The sequence below is a fragment of the Strix aluco genome, chromosome 10 (assembly GCF_031877795.1).
Source record: "Strix aluco isolate bStrAlu1 chromosome 10, bStrAlu1.hap1, whole genome shotgun sequence".
Lineage (NCBI taxonomy): Eukaryota > Metazoa > Chordata > Aves > Strigiformes > Strigidae > Strix > Strix aluco.
The window spans coordinates 13,045,430-13,060,576 of NC_133940.1; the positions used below are offsets into that span (position 1 = coordinate 13,045,430).

The 15,147-nt window shown below is 41.1% G+C and overlaps 1 long non-coding RNA gene across 4 annotated transcripts in view; it reads left to right on the forward strand.

Annotated features, from left to right (window-relative positions):
- Positions 1–732: 732 nt before the first annotated feature.
- Positions 733–15,147, forward strand: part of LOC141927910 (uncharacterized) — a 68,020-nt gene continuing 53,605 nt past the window's right edge. For 3 of the 4 annotated variants that reach the window (XR_012624620.1, XR_012624619.1, XR_012624621.1), the window contains exons 1-2: positions 733–934; positions 3,489–3,573. This is a non-coding gene — a long non-coding RNA (uncharacterized LOC141927910). Of the gene's footprint in view, positions 935–3,488; positions 3,574–7,546; positions 8,639–15,147 lie in introns of those variants that run through there. The other variant, XR_012624622.1, reaches the window with a different exon arrangement.

Sequence of the window (15,147 nt, forward strand, 5' to 3'; positions counted from 1 at the left end):
CGGCCGGCGGCGGGCGGAGCCCCCGGCGCCGGGGCGAGGAGCGGGGGGGGGCAGCGGCTCGCCGGCCAGGCGGCTCGCCCAGAGCGGCACGGAGGAGAGCCAATAGAGAACGGCGGCCCTTCCGCGGCGACCCAATGAGCGGGCGGGGTTGGTGGGGAGGCGGGGCTCCGGTGGATGGACAGCGCAGCGAGCCAATAGAAGGCGGCGGCAGCCCCGAGCTGGCCGCGATCTAGCGGGGCGTTTCCTGGGCCTGGAGACGGATGCGTGGGGAAAGAGGCGGGGCTGACGCTGACTGGCGGGGGCGGGGTGAGCGGCCTGGGCGTCAGCCAATCCGCGCCTCACACACACAGATAGGGGAGGCGGGGGCGGGGAGCGGCGTGTATTCGGCGGCGCGAGTAAAACGGAAGGCGGGGGCTTGGTGGGACGGGCAGGACCCGAGACCAATGAGCGGCAAAGTCTCGTCCGAGGAGAGCTACCGGCTGACGTTGCCTTTGCCCAGCTCCTTTGCGGAGGAGCCCGCCCCTCCGCGCGGCCGGCGGCGGCCCCCATTGGCCGGCGGGAGCTGGGCGGGGGCGGCCGGGCGCGCGGGGCGGTGGCGGGGCGCAGGACGGGAGGGAGGGGTGAGCGGGCGGGCGCGCGCCGCGGAGGAAGTAAACAACCCGCCGGCGCGCGAGCGACCGTTGGAGCCGAGTGCAAAACCGGCCGCCGCTGGCGCCGCGCGCCGGGCCCGGGCCCGGGCCCTGCTGGGGGGGGCAGAGGGCAGCGACGCCCGCGCGGGACACCTGCAGCGCGCGCTGGCCCCTCAGGGCTGCGGCCTCGGCTCCTCCCGCCCTCGCGTCCCCTGTGAGCCTCCCCTCCAGCTGGGGCTGCCTGTTCCGACACCAGACAATGCGGTTGTGTTAACGTGCGGTGCCCGGCGGTACAGTGCTTTGAGGTTTTTATTTTTGATACACTCCTGTAGTCATTTGACGATTGTCATGGTTTGGGATGGTCCAGTGCCAGTCAGTCGTGGGTTTGGCAGGATCAGCAACCTGCGTGACTGCTGTGGCTGCTCGAGACGGCATGTGATCCTCGCGCTGTGGTATCCAAGCAGGCCACTGACATAATCCCTGAGTTTTACATCAAAATACGATGAGTGAGGAGCAAAACCTGTCTATTTTGCAGTCAAATTGCAAATGGTCACTTGTGTGCTGTAAAGTTTCTCTTCCCCATCCAGATTAATCGCTGTATTGTTAAAATACAGGGCTAGAGACTACCAGATGTACAGATAGATGTTCCACCATTTCAGAGAGTATTGGAGGATGTGGAAGCATTTCCAGCCCTTTAACCTACCTCCATAATGCTTTCTTCCTTTCTTAATTAATTCTTTCCTTGCCAGCTCATGAAGTGTCCTAGTAGAGGCATTTATTTAATTGGTGTAGAAGCACAGCAGTTCTGTGATCCTGTCCGCAAACTGTCACAGCCAAGAGCAGAAGCAGCTTTCCTACCTTCCTGCCTTGCGCTGCAGCCTGGTAGTAGTTATTCAGCAGGGGAGGTCAGGGTGTTGCCCACTGATGCAGTCCCTCATGTCTTCTCATTTTTAATAAAAGTGCCCTTGCCAAAAGTACATTTAATTTGAATTAGGAGTTTGTGTATGTCAGTCATGTAAGTGTAAAAATAGTCTTTTTTCCGTAATACAACTGCAAAGATCATTTCCCTAGCCAGTAATTTTGACCATGTGTCTCTTTACTAGCTCTCCCTTCTCTGTCACTCAATGTACTTGATTTGCTTTCAAGGTCATTCTTTGTCCACCGCACCTATGATTCATTATTTAGATGACAACTCTCACCAATCCCTGACACCAGCTTCCACCACCCACTTGTTAAATTTTTGGATAAATAGCTCTGTGTTTTCTTTCATTCTGCCTCTCAGATGTGGGAAAAGATATTTTTTGGAGTCTCCAGTAACTCAATTTGGAAGCTGGCACGCCAGATCTTGTACTTGCCATATTGATTGTTAATGCCTCATTATTTCTTTGTACTTCTCCATTCTCTATCTGTTCACTGCCTGCTCATCATGTGTTTAAACTGCAATCTTTTTTTGTTTTGTGTTTTTACAGCATCTAACACAATATGTTCTTGTCCATGATTACAGCTCCTAAGTGTTATGGCAATACAGTGAATAAGTTGTAACTACAGGAATGTAATTATTCCCAAAACAAGTATTATAAACACTAGGAAACTGAGATTAAATTTAGTCTTTAAAGAAATTCAAACATGTTAGTATGAAAATACACAACTAAATGCCCCAGTAATGTTGATTCTGCCATGCAATGGTGTCATGCAATAGCTATACAATTACATTGCATTATATTATTGATAGCCCTGGTAGAATTAAACTAGTTTTTTAAGATCTGTTCCTTTAATTTTTCATTCTTTTCTACCTGGTCCATCAGTTGGGCGGAGCAGATATTGCTTACACATTTCCATATGTTGTTTGGATGTCTTTCTATGCTTTTACACAAAAATTTAAAGAGGTTTTAAAGTTTTAAATATGTTAAAGCCTTAAAACTATAGAGCAAGGTGAACTGTGTTCATCACAAGCTTATTCCAGCTGGTTGCTGAAGGATACATGTGGGAGGAAGAAAGGAAACAATTTGAAAGAAAGGGCTTGGGTTTTCTGTTTTGTTTATGGTTTTTTTTTTAGTCATCAACCTCTGGGCCTGCTTGACAGTAACTATGAATAAGCTGTTTGTATATGTAAGAAGACATGTATCAGTGTTTTCTGGTCTCTTTTTAAAGTCTCTTGCTATTACATTGCACTTGCAAAGTTTTTGCTAGGGGGTAGAGAAAGCAGCATATATATAAATTCAGTCGTGAAATTTTGGGGTGGTGGACATGTGTGATCAGACCCACAGGTAGCTGCAAAGAACAGATTTTTCTGATGGGCCCTCTCTGGCTTGAAGAGTGCTTAGCTTTCCTGAAAACTTAAATTGTTCATATTTTTCTGTGTAACTACTAGGAAATACTTCCCCAAACTGCAAACTAATCTTTAATTTGCAAATGCTTTCTCAACTTTCATTAGTAGGAAGACTAACTCATTTGTTTTATCTCTCTTCAAATAAATGTCATTTAGGGTCTTTGATGCAGTTACTGAATCAAAGTTAGGGATTTTCTATAGTAATGATTTTTTATTTTTGTAGCTCATAAAATATGTAAGAATACTTGTTAATATATGATATTCTATTAGAAATAATTGTCTAGATATGGAATGGGGTCTAATTTTACTATCTTTTATGTCACAAATTATTACAACTTTCACAAATTTTTGTAGGGTTCTGTCTCAATGTTTGTCTGGCTACTGGTCCAGCACATAGCCATATTTTACTCTGTAAACTCAGTGCCCCACTGTTGTATAGAGTCAGGTTTATATTCTTCAGTTTTACTTATAGGAACCAGCATAGCCTGAGTATGAAACGCTTCCTTAACTGTGGTTGCATTGTCTTCCAGCAACTCTAAAGGGAAATCAAGATCCCCTCTTCGCGTCTCTTGATCTTCACCAGACTTGAAGAACCTGTAGTTCTTAGAGCTGGAGGTATGTTTGCTTTGTGTTTCATTTATTTGCTCTTTCTACCCTACCAAGTGTCTGCATGAGGCAGGAACTGTAAAAGACCAGAAATTTGAAACCATTTCTTTCATTATAGTTTCCACAAGTGGCTATGATGTCTATGATATGAAATAATTAAGCAATTGGTAATCGTACTGTTGAGCCAAATGGAGGACCATACATGTCATCTGCTGCAGAAGTATTGAGGGACAAGTAAGGGGTTCCTATAGGTATCCATGAAATTCCACAAAGAGCAATATTGTTAACTCAGTTAAGATATAAGAGGTAGATGGGTTTGGAGACAATGTCACCTGATTTATTGCTCATTGCTTCTAGTTTCCCCAGCCTGTATTATGCCCATTCTCAGTTGTATCTACAGGAGTAATTACCTGATAAAAGACAAAAAATAAATCAATTTTACATGTGACATGTTCATAAAAAAGAAAGGAAGTCCAGATTACCTCTCTGTAGAAATTTAGAATAAAAATATCCCAGAAGCATTTAGCAACCAAAGGATGTTGAGTGAAAGGTAAGCTTCATAGTTTTTAGTTTTATGTGTTACACTGTTTCACTGATTATAGATTTGTGTAAGTTTCTAACATTTTCTTAAGTATTTTAACTTAGTTCACAAAATAAATTAAGATAATTCTTCAAAATGTATATTTACGGCCCAAACTCTTCCCCTAGAAGTCTCCTTTTATCTTTACATCTCCAAAGTAGCCTGCTCTCATTAACTTAGCAGTTCTGTTCTCAGTATGGACATACTGTGATTTTTACAAGAGGCAAAGTTATCTCACAAAATCAAAGAGAATAGCAGTTTCAAATTAATCGGTAACAGCTAGGTTATTCTGCAAGTGGGGAAGCTTCCCCATTCATTGTATGTCAGTGGAATGAGAAAATGAAATGATTGTGACATTTCTCAATCAAGATCTAGAGGACAAAAATGCCTTCTGTTTAGGCACAGATCAGGAATTCTAAGCTGTCACTTCAGTTTGTGGCAGATTTGCCCTACATCCTTGGGCAAATCTCTCAATCTATCTTGTTCTTCAATTCCTTAGTCATTAAATGGAAATAATAATTCCTCCCTTTCTCAAAAGAGTGGTTTTGGAGATAAAATCTGTTAATGACTGAGAACCTCAGGTATTATGGTGTCAAGGGTTATGTAAAGATCACTGTAAAAGGCAACCTGAAGGCTTTCTTTATCCCCACAAATGCATAGAATCTACCCTGTGTCCAGAGTCCCCTAAACATGCATTTTCCAGGCATGAGCTACGTGAACTCATTTCTCTCATGCAGGCCTTCCTTCTGTGATAAGATACAGGAACCTTCACAGCATTTATTACGATGCTCACTTATGAAAATGTGTGTATTTGAATTTAAGATTTTTAGGCACAAAGATTAAAGGCAGATGTATTAAAGAGTTGTCCAATTTAATTTAGAGGGAACTGTGGGTGCTCAGCACCTCTCTGATAATGAAGATCTGGTTGTTTACTTGTTCCATTATACTCCTTTCACCATCTATCTAATCCTATCACATAATTGTCTACAGAAAATACTCAGACGCTTGGTTTCTTTACTGTTTTGTATAACTGGGGATAGTGTCACCATGCAGTGAAAAGAACCACAGAATGCTGTTTTTCAAAGGCATATGCTCAAATTTGCAAAACGTTTTCTCACTGGATCAGGAACGAATAATAAGATTATTCTGCCTATTTGTTTTCCTATTTATGGATAGTTGCTGTTTGGGTTATATAGTGATGATAGCTTTGGGATTATGTGAAATATTACGCAACTACGTTAGTGAAAGAAACATAAATGTGTCCTGCTACAATATACAGGGTTTTGGCCATATGTCCAGATCAGTAAGATATGGAAACTACTAAAGCAACCAGACTTATTAACTAATTTCACAGATTGTCTTTGGACAATAGCAGGGTGGAACAGAAATTAAAGATAACCATTTATATAACTGGAAATAAAAAGTGGTATAATTAGCGTCAGTTTTCAAGTATTAATGGTGATGAGCTGACAGGACTGTTTTCGTAAAGGAAAAGCATTTTTTTTCCCCAAATTTGAGTGCAAATTAACCTTTCCTATTACCTTCTTTGATAGTACATCATATTTACCGAAAAGGTGTTATATATCAATTAGTCAGCATGTCTTTAATTCTCCGATTTAAAAAAAATATTCGTGGAAGTTAAAGGAAATGCCCTCTAGAGAGTTTAGAAATGAGAAATTGCAGCTTTATGTTGGATGATACAGCTTCTGCAATTATTATCTCCATCTTCGCCTTAAGTTAAAAAAAAAATTTTTGCCTTTCAGTTTAATTTTTTGACTTGGGAAGTTGCAAGTAATTTATGTTTTTCTTTCCTGATGGAGGTTTCTTTATCAGTAAAGGTAGCAAACAGAAGGTTGCAAACCACATTGGTATGTTTGATGTACTTGTTTTCTCTGATCACAGCTTCAGTTTTAAGTGTGTCAATCCTTGAATACCAGTGGAAGTCAGATTGTTTTTAACCTGAATTTCTCCAGCAATATCTGTCTGAGGGAATAAGTGTGCATATGCTTGTCTTAACCACAGCCCCACCTAATGAATTGACTATTACTTACGCAGTTTTATGTGGTGTCATTTAGCTTCTATATTTCCTTTTAGTGTCTATTTGACAGAAATTGTCCTTTTTTCATTGGTATAAGAGACAAAGAACTCGGTATCTCATCTGTATAGCAAGATACATTGAATTTTTAATCTAGTCATGGCCAATAAAATAATTTTCTGAAAATAATTACTGTGGACTCTCCTAACTGTGTCTGAATTCTCATTCTTTGTTATGTAAGGGCATATATTTTAAGTGTTTATGAACAACTGAATTAGAAAAAAAAATGGAATGCACAGTTGTTAATTGACTAGCTCTTTATTTAGATTTCTTGTACTTTGTGATACAAGACCATGGAGTAGAGTCAGTTTTTGTTAGAATTGTGGTGTTGTGTAATGGAGCAACAGATGATCACCTGAGCTTAAGAAAAGTATTTATCAGAAGAGAAAAGATCATCTAACTTAAGGGAAAATATTTTAAAGAAGGAATCCTGGCATATAGAATCCTTTTTCACACAGAAGCTGGTACTCCCACGTGTTGTTTTCTTTTTCAGCTGAGTCTGAGCTTTCTGTTGGAAAAGTTGGGCTGGTATTTTTGCTGTACGGTATCTTTGACTGACAGTTCAGAAATGCCTCCACTTGTCATTTAGAGGCAGCACAATCCATTTGTGAGGATACTAGACCTTCTGTCAGTAAGAAATAATATTGTAACTTCACTATTACTTTTTTTTTTAAACAAATGTGGTCAATTTCCATTTCAGAGTAAGTGCCAGCTTAGGGTAATGTTTCAGTCTTTTTCAAACAACAAATATCTGTGGTACCTGCAGTAGTCAGTGCATGGAAAAGGCAGGGTGAAAGTGCCTTTGCTCCTTGCTGTATGGAGACATTTTTACCCATTTGCAGGAAAGGATGATAGTGGCTTTGCACGTGTTTCTCTTACTTATATACTATTATCTAAATACAGGTAGCCCATGCAAGATAGTAAAGAGGTAGTTTATGTCTCTTCACTCTATTGAACTGGGAATGATACAGGTTATAGTAAATGACAGTACTCCAAAAAACTTAACATTCTAAACCACAAATGCCTACAAAGAATAATTGTGTAGAGCTCTGCAAGAAAGCATAGGGTGAAGCAAAGAACAGAGCCTGGGTTGCAAAGGGGGTGTCTGCACCAGCATTTCAGGTTTAAGTGTTCACTTTTGAAGAGGACAGTCTTGGACCATGCAAACTGAATTCCTTTTTGATGAATCTAAACCAAAAGATGCATTCCAGGAGTACAGTCATGATGTATCTACATTAGTGTTTTAGTTTGGATTAGAAGTTAACTTTTGAAATTAATTTTAATTTGTCCCTACTCACCTGTTGCAGTCTTGGCGTGCACATCCTTTCAGATGAAACTAGATCAAAAGCTGTGCTACAGCAGCGTGATGATGGATTGCCTATTCATTGAACCGGCCGACAACTACTGTCAGGCAAACTGCAAAATGCGTGTAGAGTGGACATCCAGTTTTCAACACTGACTTTTTGCCCTTCAGATGTGCTCTGCTGTTCTGTATTTCTTGCTAATGCAGACATACCTGTAATGCACTCTAGCCACTAATGAACAGCCAATCTACAGGACCAAATTAAAGTCAGTATAAAGTAAAACCCTGGAAATGCATGTGGTGTGGACTTTGTGTCCTCAGCACTGTATCTTCACGTGTTGTGGGCCAAGGCCGAGCCCATCAGAGACGGTTGTAGTCCCTCTGTAGTAAGTCAGTCCGGATGTGTAAAAAAGTCAGCATACATTTCCAACAGTGATCTTCTTTCCAGGATAAAAGTTGGAAGAACCACCTTTATTATATTCATTCCTAGTCTAACTTGTGACAATAGATGCATGATACACTTTCACGTTCTTCCTCCTTCCCCATCATCATCTTGATCAGCCGGGGGACCAAAGAGATCAGCATTGTCCCCTTAGACATGGACGAACTGAGGGACTCTGTGGTATCCGGACATTTCAGTACTTGCTGTGGTGCTGCAAGTCAGGACTGCGGCAGACCCTGAAGAGTCCGTACATCGCTTTGGGGAAGAACTGCTCTGACAGAACTCATCAGCATCGTAGAACTCATCCTCAGTGCTTGAGTAAAAAATCTGGGACTGTGTTTGGAGAAAGATTGACATGGCTCGGAGAAGTGAGACTGCAGCTAGCTGCTGATTGCCCACTTCTTGTACTGTTTGGTGTCACAGTCGGATTTCCAAGCGATGCCACTATAGGTCCCACTGGCAAAGACAAGGGTTGCTGCTCTGACTTGCACAACTGAGTGTGTTCTGGAGGTATAACCCACCTGGGAAGGCATTGTGCTGCTCACCGACTGTTCAAAGGACTGGGCTGATTTTGACGCCTGAACAGGGACATGAGGGGTGGATTGTGTGTAAATTGTCCATTTTTGTCGGCATTATGATGTTATTTTGATTTTGTTAGCTCAAATTTCCTCCAGAGCCCCTGGCTCATCTCTGTAAGTCTTCAAGTGTGCTCCAGTGTACCCAGCAAGTCTCAGAGCAACAGGCTGGGGGCCCTCACTAGCACCCCATCCCTCTAACCTTGGAGTGTGGTCCCTTGGTTTGTCATGGGCGAGCCTGATATTATCCCCTTAAAGTTCTGTCAGTGACCCACACTAGCTCGTGAGCAAAGACCCTCTTCCCCCTTTTGGAAAGCTGAATCCCATCTGATGCCAGCAGGCCTGGTGCCGTGTAGACCATTCCATTATCAGAAACCCATAAATTGTGGTGGTGACACCAGTCATGGAGCTGTGTATTAATAGGCGTGGTCTGTCTGTTTCTTCCAATATTGCTGCCCAAAACTGGAAGGATAGAGGAAAAAATTGCCTGTGCTCCAGATTCCCTTACCAACTGTCCCAAGGCCCTGAAGTCTCTTTTGATTGCCCTTGGACTACGTGTTGCGACTTCATTGCCACCCACATGGAAGAGCAGTAATGGGTAGTAGTCCAAGGGCTGTACCGGACTAGGAGGTTCCCTAGTGATGTCCTTAACCTGGGCCCCAGCGAGGCTGCAGGCTACCCTAAGAGGAGGGTCTGTCCAGCACATTGGGCCCTCTGTTCCCCTCAGAAGGGAGTCACCTACAACCATAACCCATCTCTTCTTCCTCGTGGAGGTGGTTGTGATACAGGGATAGGCCCTTCCGACCTTGGCGACTCCTCTGGTGGAGATGGACTGTCACCAGCGTCATCTGTTGACTGGGCTTCCGCACCCAGAGCCTCAGACCTGTTGTACAGAGGCACCTGGAAAGGCAAGATGGGCAAGGAGGAGGTTCGCCTGCCGCCCTAGGCCTGGACTTGCCACCATTCACTCCTTTCCTTTAAGCTCCTGCCTTCTGCCTGGCAGGGGAGGATACAGGGTCCGCTTGATCTTGGGTTACTTCTGGTGGCTGTTCTGCCTCGGGGAGGGCAGAGCAAGGTTCCGCCACTCTGTCTCTTTCTCACACTCCCTGATGCCCCTTAACCTTCCTCCTGCCTCTCGTAGCTCTGCCACCAGGCTGAGCAGATCACCCGCTTGGTCACAGCTCGCACGGCTGTTCTCCTGCGGTCGTCGCGTACCAGGGACGGGCTCGGGCACGCGCTGCAGCCTGAGGCCCGGACGGCTGCGTGTGTTTGTGGAGCTGGCTCTGGGCTGCCACATCCATGCTGGTGAGTGCAGAGGACGTGGCTTTCTGCCGGCGCATCCCACAGCAAAGCTCCTGCTGGGAGGGTGATGACCACCGACTGAACTGGACTCTTGACCTGGTAGGGTGGCGACACCCTTCCCGCCCAAAGTGCCGCCAAGCTCCGTGCAGGGGGTGGGGGGGGCGCGGTTGCCCTGGCAACGCCCAGGCCCCGTAGGCTTCTCTTTCGAGAGCGGCCCCGCTGCGGGCCCTGCGGGATGCGGGGCTGTAAACTTTAGGTAATTCACAGCTCAAGTTGCTCTATGTACGGTGGATATAGCTTCTATATATCAGATATGTAATTATCTTAAATGTCTAGCGGGACAATACAGGCATTTTTAGAAAACACAGATGCTAAATACGCTGTTGTACTGCTTAAAGTCATTAGCAGTGGGTGGTTGCTTTTTTGTTAATATAAACTACGTTAGTTTTGTTTAACTATTGCAAAGTGAAGCAATGTTGAGTGGAAAATAATGCTGGTGCTGGTCACAAAGTTGGTGCTTTTGAACTCCTTGACACGTTTCAAAAGGTAAGATGAGATGGAGTATTTGCTTATAGGCCCAAGTATGGGCTGAAACGTAGCCTTACCAGTTCAGAAGGAGCTCAGAAAGAAATGATGACTCAGAGACAGTCCTCTGAATCACACTTCCCCTGAGCTGTAGCATTGCACAAGCGAGGAGTAAGCTGTCAGCACTTTGCCAGCTGAAGCATATTCCCTTGCTCATGTCCAGCCAGCTCTCTCTGCTGACACAGAAGGGAGCAAAGTGACGACTGTGTTTACTTCTGACCCAATTTCCCCCAACTTCTCCACTTGCTCATGGAAGGAAATAATGTCTCTTCGAGGTCTGCTCATTAATCTAGTGCCCTTAGCATAGCTTTCAGGAAGGAAGGCGTGATGACACAGTAGAATGCAAGAATACCTTACGTCTTCCATACAGAGCTTTATGACCATCAGATGCCTGGTGTATTATGTTTTACTGCTCATTCATAGGTAGGTGGGACACTGTACTCGTCAGGTCTGAAACTAATGCTTGTTCCTTGGGCACTCACTTTTCATCCTATAGGAAGCAAATCTGTCGCAGTGAGAGAATGTATCAGCAACAGATACATGGCTTGCAAAGTACTGTCTGAGTCTGATTCCAGGCAGATTTGGCAAGACCAATAATCACCAAGTTAAATACGATTAAACAAATCTGAGTTCTTGGTAATTATCTTTAAAAAAATGAGTTGTACTCACATGCAAACCAACAAAAATAAATATTTCCTGTGTGTTAAATTTAAGAATTTAAGAATAGCATAAGCAAATAATCAACTGATGAGCTAATTAAGCTCTGCAATGACTTTTAACAAATTCAGTCAGCAGATTTTACAGATGAACAGTGATTTACCTGTAAATAATTGAGATTAAAGTATTCATTTGTTAGTATTAGATCAGCTAGCAATGCAAAGGTCCATTGTTCTTAATGGTTAAAAAGGTTAATGATTCTGGTAACCTACTAGGAATCAAGCATTTAAAATTCCTAATTTGTGTGAAGCCTGACAGTGAATATATTTATTTTCTTTCCTGGTTTATGAATGAGGAAAATCTAAAGTAGATAGGATAGCATATGTTGAAATTAGTCATTTCAGTGTTAAGACATCTATACTTTGATAGTGAAATTTTAAGAAAATTTTACCTGAACCATGTACTTAAGGGACAAATTATGCACCTATCAGTACAGGAGGAAATGCATGAGGAAATATCAATTTGTTGAGTTTAGCCTGTAGGACTGCTTGAGTAAGTAGCTGCTCACCAACACAAATATAGATTGTGCAATCTAATTTTAAGTAAGTGACTTGGAATTCCATTCTGTATGATCTTTACACCTACGTTTGTTCTTTAGAAAGAGTTTTCACAGATTCACAAGTAGTTTTCACAACAACTAAACATTTTTACAAAACAAAATCGTTTATAATAAAGCCAGGAAAAACCTTACGCTTCAATAAATTGAAACAGCAGGAGATTGTCATTGAGTATTTGCTGTCTCCTGATATTCAATTGTCAGGGCTGTTCTGTTATTCTTGGTAATCTTTTATGCTTGCCAAGCTTTACTTTCCATCACTTTGCAAAAAAAATGAAGAATAGACTGAGTAATAAATGATCATAATTATAAAAATTGTGATGTGCCTGTGTTTTTTAGGAACCTTACAGTCACTCTGAAAGATACACCCTTATGGTGTAAATGGTAAAACTGATAAACCTGGTCTAGGCTGTCTCTATGACTGGCATACCGTGCGGCCAGTGAACAAGTGTTAGTCTGCTTCCATGGTATTATTCACCGTTTTATGGAGTTCTGAGAAGCTGTGTTACCTATAGTGCCTTTTTAGGTAATAGTGACATCATTTATACGATTTGTTTTATATTGTACTTATTTTTAATACATCACTATAGATTAACTCAACATTTCTTGATACTGATGCATCTTGGTGAATCGGGTAATTTTCCTCCACATCCATGGCTTGATATGAGTGAGAGTAGGGGAGAGGAAAGAGTGTGTGTAAATGTGTTATATCAGTGCAAAATCAATCACTTAATGCCTTTCAGGGCTTCCCTTACTACAGCTTTCAGTAGTAGAGTATTCTGTTACTTAGTACTGTTGGCAGTTCAGTGTTATTTCTGTGTACAATATGCAGCATAATGACCTTTACTACAATATGAAGAATAAATAATAATACAGGGGCAATGGGTCTCTAAATTATATTTCATACTAGATTAGAACAGGCTTACCTCTCTTTTTTCATAAAGGCATTTGATACATTTTGAAATAAAGTACTTCTTCATTTTTTTGAATAAAAACTTCTCCAAAATTTCCATCCTAAAACTCCCAAAGATAAAATGTACAAGGTATGCCTTTGTATCACTCCATTTCATAGCAATGTATTTCTCATCTCCAGACAGTTCATAAAGGAATAGTGTTCAGAAGATTTCAAAATCTTGCCTAACATTCTGCTCTTGCTTCTTAAATCAGATTCTGAAGTGTTCATGTTCCAAATCTCAGTTATTTTTGAATCCTGCAAAGTGAACATGACATTGGATGCTGATCCCTTCAACATTAAAGCCATGTATGATGTAATGAAACTGTATTTCATACAGTCTTACAAATGAATTGTGTCCCAAATAAGTTTATAGAATTAATTACTATTTTTGTTTGTCATTTAGATGGGTAGTTACAGAACAAAATCAAGGGTATACATGTAAATGACATAAATAAGTTTAAAGAATGAACAAATGCAACAGATAATGCCCCTATGCTTATTCTTATTTACATATTTAAATGCCTGTTATTAGTTTGATAATAAGTAGTTAATAGTTATTAAATAAGTCAGCATATAAACAGGTGGCAAGGGAGTATGCAGAAAAAGTCATACTTGATGTGATTCCTTCATATAGTGATTACACATTTGAGGGGTGTTGGCCATAATACTTTAGAAACTAAATGAAATAAAAATAAATAGCTACAATATTTCTTCTGAAAATAATTTAGTGACATTAATATTTTACTTTGAATCAAGACATAAACATTTGCTTATTCTTAATATGCTATGATTAGAAGGTGTGCTAAAGCCTTCTGAATGCCTAGTAAAATAGCAGGATGTGTCAAATGGTCTGAAGAAAAGAAAAACAAGTAAGAAGGGCCATTATGAAAAGGTAACTGAACAGTGTTAGGAGAGGGAAGAAAATACAGTTCTCATACAGTTGGAAATAACTCAAAATGGTCTTAGAGCAACACTAATTTGTCACAACTGACAAGTGGATTGGGTCATCTTCTCCTTCCTTCTCTAAAGTTCACTGCTTTTAGCTTTCAGGTTATTTTTACATGCTTCTCTGTGGACCCACATAAAAGCATTAATACAGCTGTGTAATTCAGAGAAGTCTAAGTCTCTTCTAAGATGTCTCACGGGTTTTTTCTTCAAAAAGTATCAGGATGATATTGTTGGCTAGAGAGACAATTTGGGTTAGTGTATTTTTCAATTAAATAAAAATATGTATACAATAATAACACACTTTATTTTCACACTCTATGTTGCAAATACATAGAGTTTTGCCATACAGTGTAAACGGTGCGAATTGTATTTGGATGATACACAGTGTACAGACTAAAGCATATACCACATCAATTCCAGTCATAAAATTAATATGGATACAAATACACATACATTCACATATATATACACAAGCACTACAAATATATGTACATCCAGTAGAAGAAAAGCTATAGCCCAGACAATCAATGAAAAATAGGTCTATATAAGTGAGTGACTTGTTCAGAATCATGGTAAACTTAGCATCACTGTGTAGAGTCAAGTAAAGCAGCTGGCCTAATTGTGTAAACCTAGTTCTCAGTTTTGCTGAAATTAAAAAGCAGGAGACATATTTCCATTGACTGAAAGGACAAAAAATAAAGTAAACCTTTTAGTGTCTAAATTTTTGATCCCCAAAACAGTTAATGAATAAGAGCACAGCTCAACTGATTGTTTAGTATACTCAGAGTTTATTTAAGGCTGCTAACCCTAAAGTTTCTCCTTGGCTAAGGGAAAAAATGTAAATCAACATTCACACTGTTATAATTTCTTTCATTTTAAAACCCAGTTCTTATTTAGGGATATTAGAGAAGGTAGGCCTAGTCAATTATTTGCTCACACATTCAGAGACTGCTTTTCTTTCAGAAATTTGCACTAAAGTTACCTGTACCACTTGAAGATGTACCCAGGTACTCTGTGTGCAACAATTTGAAGCTGACTCAGAGCAGCTCAGTGCAAAAAAACAAAGTGACTAATCTCTTTGTAAAACTGAGGCTTTGCAACTTTGCTCTGAGTCATCATGACAGCTCAAAGTGCCTAGACTTAGTAGAGAAATAAACAGAGCACTCTGTTTCGAAACAAACATTACTTCTGGTCCTTCTCTCAGAATGACCTTGGTAACACTATTTAACATCAAAGTGTCACTGATATGCAGGGTAGTTTAAAATCTCTAGAAGACTATCAAAGTGAAATCTGAGAAAGAAAGGGAAAATGAGGAAAGAAAGAATAAAAGAAGGAAGGCAAAAATATTTTCTTACCCATTGAGAATGCCACATATAAAGAGAGTGGGAGCAATCATTTGTCTAGTTGCAAGATCAGAACTGAAAGAATAAAACTGAAATTGGTGGCATTAGGATGTGTAGGGGAGACACAAGGGAGATCTTTAATAATTTGCCTGTTCTTGACATATTCTAGCCACTCTTAATTA